Consider the following 12,720-nt stretch of genomic DNA (forward strand, 5'->3'; position numbering starts at 1 on the left):
AATTTGTCAGACAGAGTTAATGGGCCAGCCAGACTAACTAAAGATTCCTCTAACTGTATAGATCACTTTTACACCAACTTAGATAACTGGAGAGTTGACATAATAAGCCTTCACCTCTCTGATCATTTCTGCCAGACAATGGAAATACTGAATATGTATGATTCACAAAACACATATGAGATGATGGAAATAAGATGTACAAATGACAAATGTTTAGAGAAGTTGGAGTCTGCACTACAGTCTGAGACATGGAATGACATATATTGTGCAGAAAATGTTGTAAACAAATGGAATAACTTTTATAACACTTTCTTTGCCCATTTCAATGTAACATGTTCAGTTACTTTCAAAAAGAAATATACTCAACACCGTATAAGACTTCTTTCAGAAGTAAAACAGCTGAAGGAGAAAATGTTTATTACTTGGAAAATATATAAAGAGTTTCCAGACACATCAACTAGAGACAACTACCAAACATGTCGAAAAGCCTATAAACAAGCACTGAATGCATACACAAAGGAAATTATACAGCACAAAATTACCACTTCAAATAATATAAGCAAATCAGTATGGAACTGTGCAAATGAGAGAATCAGGAGAATACCAAAGGCTAGTGCCAACAATATCCAACTAATGACTGATAATGTAAATATTTCAGGTCCATATATGATCAGCAATGTTTTTAATGCCCACTTTATAAAGTCAGGTAACATGTGTGTGACCTCTGACACTGATGACTACAGAATTCCTTACCAGGTACAAAAATCAGTGTTTATTTGTGAAACAGATACAACTGAAGAAGAGGGAATCATAAATAAATTGCAAAACATATTCTCTACAGGATGGGATGAAATCTCCTCCATTATACCAAAACGATGCAAACATTCACTCATACCTGTTCTGGTCCACCTCGTTAATGAAAGTCTGAATAAAGGTGTGTTTCCATCTGAATTAAAATATACAATAGTCAAGCCTTTGCACAAAAAAAGATAGTATCGACAAAGTCAAAAACTACCAACCCAATAGCTTAATTACAATCCTAAGCAATGTATTAGAAAAGATTATTTCACTATGGTTAGAAAACTTTCTTGTCAAAGAAAAAGTGCTACGAGAAACCCAACATGGATTTAGGAAAGGCTATTTAACATCATCTGCCATATGTGATGTAGTACATATAACAGTTATGAAATTAGATGAAAAAGAAAGGGTGGCATGTTTGTTCCTAGATTTATCACGTGCATTTGACACAGTATCTCATGAGCTGCTGCTTGAGAAACTGGAAACTTATGGTATCAGAGGAATAACCGAAAGACTCATTCAGTCATACCTACAAGACAGACATCAGTTCACACAAGTCGCACACAAAGTCCAGCTACAGTAAAGTATGGTGTGCCCCAAGGGTCAGTTCTGGGCCCTTTATTGTTCATACTATATGTTATGATCTGCTCACAGAACACAACAGCAAGATACTTAACTATATGGACGATACAACTGTTGTTAACTGGGGAACCAATGAGAATGATTTGGCCCAAAATTGTTCTGGTGTCTAATTTGGATTGAAGAAATACTTTTTAAAAAATTCACTTAAGCTTAACATCAATAAAACAAATCTAATGGAATTTCAAATACACCCCAAACAAGATGAAATGCAATGGAGTGTTGTGTCTGATGATGGTTCAGAAATAAAATTGAAAGATAAAACTTCCTTCCTTGGTGTAATGTTAGATCAGCATCTCTCTTGGGAGCATCATATCAATTTATTATGCCAAAAACTAAGCAAATACATTTATGCAATGTGGACAATGTCACAATTTCTTAAACATGAGCAAATGAGTATAATCTACTATGCATTAGTGTATCCAGACCTCACATATGGAATTGAAGTATGGGGATGTGCTGCTGCCAAGCATGTAAATAGGGTATTCATCCTTCAAAAAAGGCAGTTAGGATCATGTGTAAGCTTAGATATAATGAGTCCTGCAAAGCAATTTTCAAAATTAAGAAACTACTAACACTCCCATCACTATATATTTATAAAACTGTTCAGCTGATGCTAAAATACAAGCAGCACAATCATATAAATACAGGGTGTATACTACCCGGGACAACCGGGAGATCTGGGAAAAACCCGGGAATTTTTTCATCCGGGAGAAAACCGGGAAAAACCCGGGATATTTTTAGGATTCCGGGAATTTTTCATTGTTTTAGTTTACAGTTAAATTTGTGTAATTTTGGCCTGTAAGAACCGAATCTCTAACAAAGGATATTACGTAGGAAATGCGCCATACACAACAACGACACACAGTGCTCATGCAAGCGTCTGCCAATTGAAAATGTGTCAAAGGCTTTAGGAAGACTATGCAGTGCTTCATAACAACAAATTGCCTCCAATGAGTGCGAAGTCACAACTGTTCACATTGGATTCGCTTTGGAGTTACGAACGGGCTCGTGCGTATGCGCAGTTGAGTCACTTTTTAGTAGTAGATTCTCCCGCTTCTGGCTACAGGAATGTGGCTGTTGGCTGTGCAACCAGTCGCAGCAAGCAGCTAGATGCTACCGGGAAAAGGCAGTGCTAAATTCATATTCTTGAGGAAAAAAACTTGTTTCACAAAGCGCCTAGCATCCACCGCACGTTTGTCTATCGATTATTCATATGCTTTTGAAACGCTTCCCTGTTGGTTTTTGAATATTTTTGAACACATTTTAAGTTGATTTCTGAGTGAATCATAAGTTGACTTTTGAATGCATGCATTGTGTATGTGATGTCTCTGTCAGAAGAATCCTCATCGCATCTAGAAATAAACTTTCGCATACAAAAGGGTGACGGGGCTGTACGAGCTGAGGGAGTAAATCTGAACGGATGAATGCCAATCGCTGTCTGCTTATGTGGTTGATTGGGTTTGCGAATGATCAGCATTGTTATAATTACTAGTGAAATCCATAGATTCAGACTACCATAATGGAAATAAACAACTGACAGGAATAACAAGTGAGAAAGATTACGTATTATCTTCTCGGTGTATCCAAGAAAATGAAACTTCGACACATCGCTACACTAGTAAGGACCAGTAGTACAGTCACCGGCTAGCAGCCGATAAGTTCTATTCTGGAAGTAACGCGGAAAACGTTGTTCGAACACGTAATAACGCCTAACCAGGAAATAATCGCGGGATAACTAAACCTGTGATTCTGGCAGGGTTAGTGAAGTTGATCGGCGAACAAATTTTGACAGTGGCACCAATAGCTACAGAATTGGTGATGACAAGATTGTTAGAATGAGGAAGGAGAAGAAACGGGGACATCACACAAATTATGGAAGAATAAGACGATTCCAAATTTATATAAAAATTTCGTAACACTACTTTTCGATCTCATGCTTGAGATGCTGGTGCGTATGAAAGAAATGTAAAACTATTTCCTAACATAAAACTTTTTGCTTGTAGTAGGCCTAATAGGTATCTGATATCGGTACTTCATGAATTATATTCTGTCGTGTTATAAAAAATTTGTGCCAAAACAGTCTCGTTTATTTGGTGTGTTACAAAATTGCTGCCATATTAGAAAGGCCTGTTTTGTTTTGTCTAGCAGACAGTTGCAAAATAGACGTAATCAGATCGAGAAATCACACCAGTCTTGGGTATTATTTGTATTAACAGCTTTTTCAGTATTAGATAACGACATTTCGATTTTTCATGTAGCAAATTGTTTGACGAACTTTGATGAGGTAATAGATTCTTTCGCAGAAAGGAAAGCACACCATGAAAAGCTGTAGCAAGATTAGAGAGAAAAAAGTGCTAGGAGCTAAGGTTTGAAGAAATGTGTAATTTCTTGCTTATCTCTTGTCAATATTGGATTTATATATCCTATATTTATTTTTGTGTCGCACAAAACAGCAAGTTATTAACTAATAGGCAATAAAGAGTTCAGATTTTCTGAAGAGTTGTTGTTCTATCGATTACAAGTAATCCCATCCGCTATGAATTGTGAGGTTTTTTTTAAAGAGGGGCAGGCTGTCAAACTAGCCGACTGGGAGCAGGAAAGACACCACAGGACATGTCAATTTCCACTCTCCCCCCAATATAGTTTGGACGTGTGGTAGAAAAATGCTTTATGAAGAGGTGTGGCACTGCACTTTGGCATACTTAAGACCAAATAATATGTCTTACATTTCCTCGAATACATATGTTTTATGTTTCAGACTTTTCAGATGTGCGCAACAAGATGAACACATTTTGAAAATTCAACTTTTTTTTAGTATTGACCCGCTTCGCAAATGTCCTAGATCTGGGGCTGATGCGCAGAGCAGTCTGAGTAATAGTGGGTGATTTTGCTGTTTCCCCTTCGCTTACTCTTACGTCAAATGAAAACAAAACGGATATATGTGACAGGGAGCTATCAAGTGAATTAAAACACATTCACATAATAACGGAAGGCTGAAATATGTCATTAGTTTCAGATTTTATTTTATTTCCACCTTTCCACCTGTACGCCATAACGAAGAACCAAACATGATATAATACAGTACTGGTGCTCCAAGAAAATTTGCATCCCAAAAACCACTGAAAAGCTTAATATCAGGTCGAGGTCCACTTCATTGGGAATCTGGACATGCGAATGTGCCCTTTAGGTATGAACTTTAAAAGTGCACATTTTAATATGGTTCACGAAATTCCGATGCTCTTGCAGTATCCTCTGATGTCTTGTGTCTTTTATGCCATAATGTATGAACTTTTAATATTTTACACGTACGTACATACGGGCTTCCTACGTCATGATAGCTACCCAAGTGCGGTGTCGCCTGTTATCTGCGCTCTCTGGCAACAGCTGAAACGAACCTATTTCTAACAGGTCACGGGAAAATATTGCAAATAGTGGTTTGAAAAGCATTAATTTCAAAGTAAATAGCCTTTTACCTAAGTTGAACTATGTGCAAGAATGTACCATGAATTTATTAAACCACAGAGCGTTTGACTCTCATTTAAAAATCAACTCTTTAATGATGAGCCATTTAGAAGAATTTCAAACCATGAAGATCATACATTTATGTCATTATTAAAAATTTTACCGGCACATTTCTATGATATATCTTAAAGTGTAACACGCGCAAGAAAGGTCAACAGTATACGCGAAAGCTTAGCTTCTCTTGCAGCTTGAGGCCGGTATTGTATGTGAAAGCTTTTCTTTTCTTTTAGCAACACTATGTATATTAATTTAAACTATTAACTTTCCCTGGTTGTGTGTTCGTGCTACTTAACAGTGATGCTGCTGTTGGCTGACTACATCACGTGCCCTATACTCTGAATGTCCGCTGTCATCGACTGGCGAGATCATGTGACATGAGCTACGAACAGCTTACAAAAGCTCATCGAAATCTCGATTTCAATGATTCGGAAAATAACATGCGGTGTTTGGTGGAATTCCAATGTATACTTTCGTAATACGAAAATACCCAGTGTACATGTTGCTGTACATCAAAGATATTTCCAAAACGTGTCTTTTTCCCTGAGTTTCGTTTTCTAAAGTGCCAGGAAATTGTACGCCCGCATATAAAACAGTAACCATTCAAAGGATTGATAAGGAAAAATATACTGTCACCCGGGAGAACGTGTATTTTTAACCACGAAATCCGGGAATTTTTTTTCCTTGTCCACGTATACACCCTGAAATAGAGAAGTGCACATGTACAATACTAGGAGGGATGATGATTATCACCTGGAAAGAAATAATACAAAAAGTGCAGACAAGGGCCCCTATTACATGGGTATCAAATTTTATAACAAACTTCCAAAAAATTAAAAAGCTTAAGTGGAAGCTGCTTTGAAATTGGCTTGATTGAGTTCCTCAGCAATAAGTGTTTTTATGGTATTAAGGAATTCCTCTCAGAGGAGTAGAATACTTTCATTTGTATAAATAGTATTTACATGTACCAAAAAAAAGTAACATAATTTTTTATCTGTCGGCCTATTGTATATAATTGTTTCCCACAATGTTATAATGGGACATGATCAATATGTAAGCTAACCAAAACAAATCCTTGTATTTGTCCATGGAGAATAAATAAATAAATAAATGTGTATCAACTACCAGCGATACCTCCGCTGTGACAGTTGCAACCTGTTCGATACCAAGAAGTCCCTTCCAAAGAGCCTAGCCACCCACAGCTATTGCATCTGCAGTGACAAGTGGTCTGTCTCAAAATATATCTTTACAGACTGTAATTATCCTCCCAACCTTGTAAAAAAAAAAAAAAAAAAAAAAAAAAAAAAAAAAAAAAAAAAAAAAAAAAAAAAAAAAAAAAATCTCCTGTGCGTTATCTTCCCAGACAACCACACCTCCCAAAGTCTCAATGTCTGGGCACAGAGGAGCATTCTCCATGTAATTCAGTACCACCCAGGACTAGAGCAACTGAATTGGTTTCTGCTACCTCTTGTCATCCCCTGAGATGAGAAATATCCTGTCCACTAACCTTCACACCCCTCCCATAGTGGTATTCCACCATCCACCAAACCTACAAAATATACTCATCCATCCCTACACAATCCTGGTTCCCAAGCCCTTACCTCATGGCTCATATCCCTGTAATAGCTCTAAATGCAAGACATGTCCCATACATCCTCTCACCACCACCCACTATAGTCCAGTAACAAAAATCACCTATCCCGTAAAAGGCAGGGCTATCTGTGAAACCAGTCACATGATCTACAAGCTAAGCTGCAACCACTGTGCTGTATTCGATGTGGGCATGACTACCAACAAGCTGTCTGTTAGCTTGAATGGCTACTGATAAACTGTGGCCAAGAAACAACTGGACCACCCTGCTGCTAAGCACATCGCCCGGAGTGACATTCTTCATTTCAGTGACTGCTTCACAGTCTGTTCCATGTGGATCCTTACCACCAACACCAGCTTTTCAGAATTTCACAGTTGGGGACTCTCCCTGCAATATATCCTACATTCTCATAACCTACCTGGTCTCAGCCTTCGTTAATCATCATTCTCACCCATCTCCTTTTCTGTTCCCGTTCCAGCACTACATGGCCTGCTATTGCACCAACACAGCCATCTTTTTACTTCTCTGTTTCTCACTTCTCCCTCCCCTGCCCACCACCATCTAAACCCCTCACTGCACCTAGCTGCTCTACCCTCTCTTCAACTCATCCCTGCATGTTCCCCAGCAACACTTCACTGGCCCCCACCCCTACCCTGCTATCCCTCTCCCTCCCAGCTCCAGCTTCCTCCTTAACCCACCCAGTTGCCTCTCCCATCATGCACCACTGTTGCTGCTCATAGTGTGGCTTCAGTTGCTAGAAACTGTGATTATGTGTGTATGAGTTGTGTCGGTGTATGTGTGTGTGTGTGTGTGTGTGTGTGTGTGTGTGTCTGTCTGTCTGTCTGTCGTCAATTTTTGATGTGGCTGTTGGCCTAAAGCTTATTTTGTGACAGCCCTTTTGTTGTTGTCTATCTGTGACTTAGAATCTCTGCAACATGGTGAGTAGCACCTATCCTTTTCATAATATTCTTACATTTGTTGTTGTCTATCTGCAACTCAGCATCTCTGCAACATAGTGAGTAGCAACTATCCTTTTCATAATATTGTTACATTCCATCTCAGATTTTCCAATGTTAGACATAGAGATAAATTATCACAGAACAGAAAATCAACTAAAATTGTACAATAAAGGAAAAGCTTCTAGATCTGATGGGATACATTCACAATTCTGCGTGGATTATACAAAAGAACTTGTTCCCTTTCCCCTAAGGTGATCACTCTGTAGTGGAATGAGTAACATGTTTTATGTTTAGCCATTATGACATGTTTGGAAATTGAAAATCTGCTCTTTTGTAATGAGTCTTGTGAAACTTAGTTTCCTCTCTTTTTCCATAAAGTCTAGAAGCTAATAGATAATTATGATGTTGTTATGCTATGTACTTAACTTATGGAATGCAAGTTTCATTGTAACGCATATTATAATAACTAAACCATTCAGATCCTATAGTTCCACTTGAGGATTGTGAATAATTTACTGAGAAGCATTCTGTAAGAAAAAAATGCAAACTGCAAACTCAAAAAGGATTTCCTGTCTCTTCCACAGGAGTATCACTGCAAAGCATGATTTCCTTGTGAACTCTTGAGAGTCTTTTGATACTATAAAAGAAGAATTAGTGACTGCACATTGCCAAATAGTTTCATTCATGAAAATCCACTCCAGTTGCTGTGTAGAACTTTATTTAGTTCACTACTGGTTTCAAGCTTTATATTAGACCATTTTCAAATGGCTCTGCAAACTGCCATAATTATAAAAGAAATATACATGCTGTGTAGAACAGAAGATGGGAAAACACAATGTTTACATATGTATAAGTACAAATAGTGTGTACAACTTTTATAGGAATCTTCCATAATTCAAGATAATTGAGGAACAGACACATACTGTAACTAACTGGTTATATTCTCATAGTTAACAAAATACCACTCGACAACTGAAAGAAAATACAGAACTGTCAAACTGAAAAGCAAAGAGAAAATATCATATTGGTAGAGTTAGCTCAGAAGACGAAAGAACAATATACACTTTTAATCTTTGCCCTAGATGGATGCATCCTAGACTCAGAATAGGCTGTAGAGAAGTAATATCCAAATGGTAAAAGTACAAGTCAGGTGCGTTTAAGATGATATCATGAGAAATATGGGGTTTTTAAGACTGTACTTCCTTACATTATAAATATTCTTTGCCTTTCAGAGGATTTATGTTTTGACATATTTGAGAATTCCAAACTGTAGGTTTTACCAATAAATGGATAAAAATAATTTTTGATGTTTCATAAAAACATGAAATAGGTGCAGTGGATGGTGCATCTAAGTAAAGAGTAGAATTATGTCCTCTGGCTTGTGCTTTTTTCATCTGGATGCTGCACCATAATTTATTTTACACTGTATTTGTATTCATACATATGTAAACCTTATTTTCATCTTCCACATATGCATCATATTTATGGCTGTTTTCAGAACCATTTGATACCAGTAGTGGACTACATAAATCCTGGTAAAGCCACTGGCAAAAAGGTTAGTGAAATATAAACTTGACATGAATCATTTACAAACCACTAGGAAGAGGATATAAGATTTTGATTGTCACCACAACACTGCCGGAGTTCTTACACCAATAGACAGCTAGATTTCATCAATTATGGGTATGATGGCTACTGTGCAGTATAAATTTTTTGGCATATTTGATATCGGAAGACATAAGTTGGCAGTTTCACTGCATAAAGCACTTTGTCTCTGATTCAGCACTGAACCACTAACTAGGTAAAACATATAAACCATTGGTTCATATAATTTCAACAGAGTTGATGTGTCAAATGAAGGTGAAAGACAATTTGGAGGAAGTTTTGTGCACAGTCCAAGTAAATTAACCAAATGTTCTGATAGAGAACTAGGAACACATTAACAAAACTGCTTGGAAATTTTCAAGATGCTATTTGTTGTACAAATTTGCGGCCTTCAATTTGTGTAGTCTTGTTGAAAATGACAGAGATAAGTGTACTGAATTTTGTGGTGATATATTAGGAAAGACAGAGAATGAAAAATTTCTCCTGTAATAAATTTTTAGTGATTTTCATCTCAGAAGGGAAACACAAACCTAGTGAGACCCTGATTTTGCTCATTGTCTTTTACAAATGTATTACGCACTTAGATGTACAAAATGCTCCTCTAGTATGATGTGCTTCTCAGGTTTTAAAAAAACTGATGTTCATGGTTTTATGAGTCTGATGAATACCATGCAAGAACTCCAGCCATCGTGCAGCAGTGTTAACATAGCTGGCTACGGTGACAGGTTAGAAGTCTACCCACACTGTGTTCAAGTTCATCTTCTGTAGTTTTACTAATCTTCCACCATACGTTTGTATCACTAAAACAAGTAATGTTTCAAGGAACAACAACAGCAATAATAATAGTAATAATAATAATAATAATAATAATAGTAATAATAAACCCCATGGAGGCCCGGGAAAAGAATAGGCCTCCGGTATGTTCTGCCAGTCGTAAAAGGTGACGAAAAGAACAAACCACTAATAGGGCTAACCCCCCTTTTAGTGTGATTAGTTGGTTCAGGACAGAACTAAAGAAGCCTCGGACAAGCGCTGTCATGGTCGGGGGTGACGTTTGAACCCTATGCCTGCCCACAATGGTAACGACACTGCTAGCCAACTGGAAAATGATTTAAATCCAAATAGAGGTGTTTTGCAGGATATGCTTCCTGCAACTATCCTAGAAGGAAAACAAAGACAGAGGATGAGATGATCAGATGAAGTTAATCGACACCTCATGTTCTGTTATTACCAAGCAACAAACCTAGGAACCAACACAACTGGATACAGATCACAAGTATACACAACATTCATTATCAGATACCCAGAATTAAAATTTTTAACAGAACAACGACTAGCTGATCAGATCTGTGTAATAATAAAAAATAACAGGATACCCCAGTCAGAATTAGAAAACATCAAACAACAAGTACAACATATACTGGAACAAAATAATGTGCAATCAGAAGAAGAAGAAAATACAGTAATGGACTCAAACATCCCAGAGCAAACAAACAAAGAACAACATGCATCAATTAAACAATCAGAGGAAAATGAAATCTTAAGACAGCCACCAGAACAAGCACAAATAGAACTCGAAGTAACACACATGTTAGATATAGAAGAAAAATTTCAGCTGACATATATAGAATACAAAGACACAAATACAGACATTAGACCATTCTTGCATAGACTGCCAAATAACCCACAAGTCGAAACAACAATAAAAACTATCAACACAATCATACACAACAAAATAAATGAAAACACAACTATGGAAGAGTTACAACTACTGGTTTCTATAGGAGCACTCACTACACTAAATATACACACTAGGCAGAGATCAGAACCAACCAACACACAGAAGAAACCCACAAAACCAGCATGGCAGCACAGGCTACGGATCAGAACAGAAAAACTGAGAAAAGACATCGGACAGCTAACACAATTTATAGGAAATGAAATGTCAGAAAAAAAACAAAAAAGGTTAGGCAAAATCTCACAACAAGAAGCAATAGAGCAATTAGATGAAAAGAAGCAGAAATTACAAGCATTGGCCAAACAACTTAGAAGATACAAAAAAAGTGAAAATAGAAGGAAACAAAACCAAACATTCAACACAAACCAAAAGAAATTTTACCAGACAATAGATAACACACACATTAAAATAGACAATCCACCAAACATAACAGACATGGAACACTTCTGGAGCAACATATGGTCAAACCCGGTACAACATAACAGGCATGCACGGTGGATACAAGCAGAAACAGATACATACAAGATGATACCACAAATGCCTGAAGTGATAATTTTGCAACATGAAGTCACCCAAGCAATTAATTCTACTCACAATTGGAAATCCCCTGGAAAAGATAAAATAGCAAATTTCTGGCTAAAGAAGTTCACCTCAACGCATTCACATCTAACTAAATTATTTAACATATCTAAAAACAAAGATGATGTGACTTACCAACGAAAGTGCTGGCAAGTTGATAGACACACAAACAAACACAAACATACACACAAAATTCAAGCTTTCGCAACCAACGGTTGCTTCATCAGGAAAGAGGGAAGGAGAGGGAAAGACGAAAGGATGTGGGTTTTAAGGGAGAGGGTAAGGAGTCATTCCAATCCCGGGAGCGGAAAGACTTACCTTAGGGGGGAAAAAAGGATGGGTATACACTCGCACACACACACATACCCATCCACACATATACAGACACAAGCAGACATATTTAAAGGCCTTTAAATATGTCTGCCTTTAAATATGTCTGCTTGTGTCTGTATATGTGTGGATGGATCCTTTTTTCCCCCTAAGGTAAGTCTTTCCTCTCCCGGGATTGGAATGAGTCCTTACCCTCTCCCTTAAAACCCACGTCCTTTAGTCTTTCCCTCTCCTTCCCTCCTTCCTGACGAAGCAACCGTTGGTTGCGAAAGCTTGAATTTTGTGTGTATGTTTGTGTTTGTTTGTGTGTCTATCGACTTGCCAGCGCTTTCGTTTGGTAAGACACATCATCTTTGTTTTTAGATATATTTTTCCCACGTGGAATGTTTCCCGCTATTATATTCATATCATAAATTATTTAACAGTTACATTGCAGACCCATACACATTCCCTGATACACTTACACACGGAATAACTTATCTCAAACCTAAAGATCAAGCAGACTCAGCAAACCCAGCTAAATATTGCCCCATAACGTGCCTACCAACAATATACAGAATATTAACTTCAGTCATTACACAGAAATTAATGACACATACAACACAGCACAAAATTATAAATGAAGAACAAAAAGGCTGTTGCAAAGGAGCACGAGGATGTAAAGAGCAACTGATAATAGATGCAGAGGTGATATATCAAGCTAAAACTAAACAAAGGTCGCTACACTACGCATACATTGATTACCAAAAAGCTTTTGATAGTGTACCCCACTCATGGTTACTACAAATATTGGAAATATACAAAGTAGACCCTAAATTGATACAGTTCCTAAACATAGTAATGAAAAATTGGAAAACCGCACTTAATATCCAAACAAATTCAAATAATATCACATCACAGCCAATACAGATTAAGCGTGGAATATACCAAGGAGACTCATTAAGTCCTTTCTGGTTCTG

This window comes from Schistocerca serialis, chromosome 5 (assembly GCF_023864345.2).
Source record: "Schistocerca serialis cubense isolate TAMUIC-IGC-003099 chromosome 5, iqSchSeri2.2, whole genome shotgun sequence".
Taxonomy (NCBI): Eukaryota; Metazoa; Arthropoda; class Insecta; order Orthoptera; family Acrididae; genus Schistocerca; species Schistocerca serialis.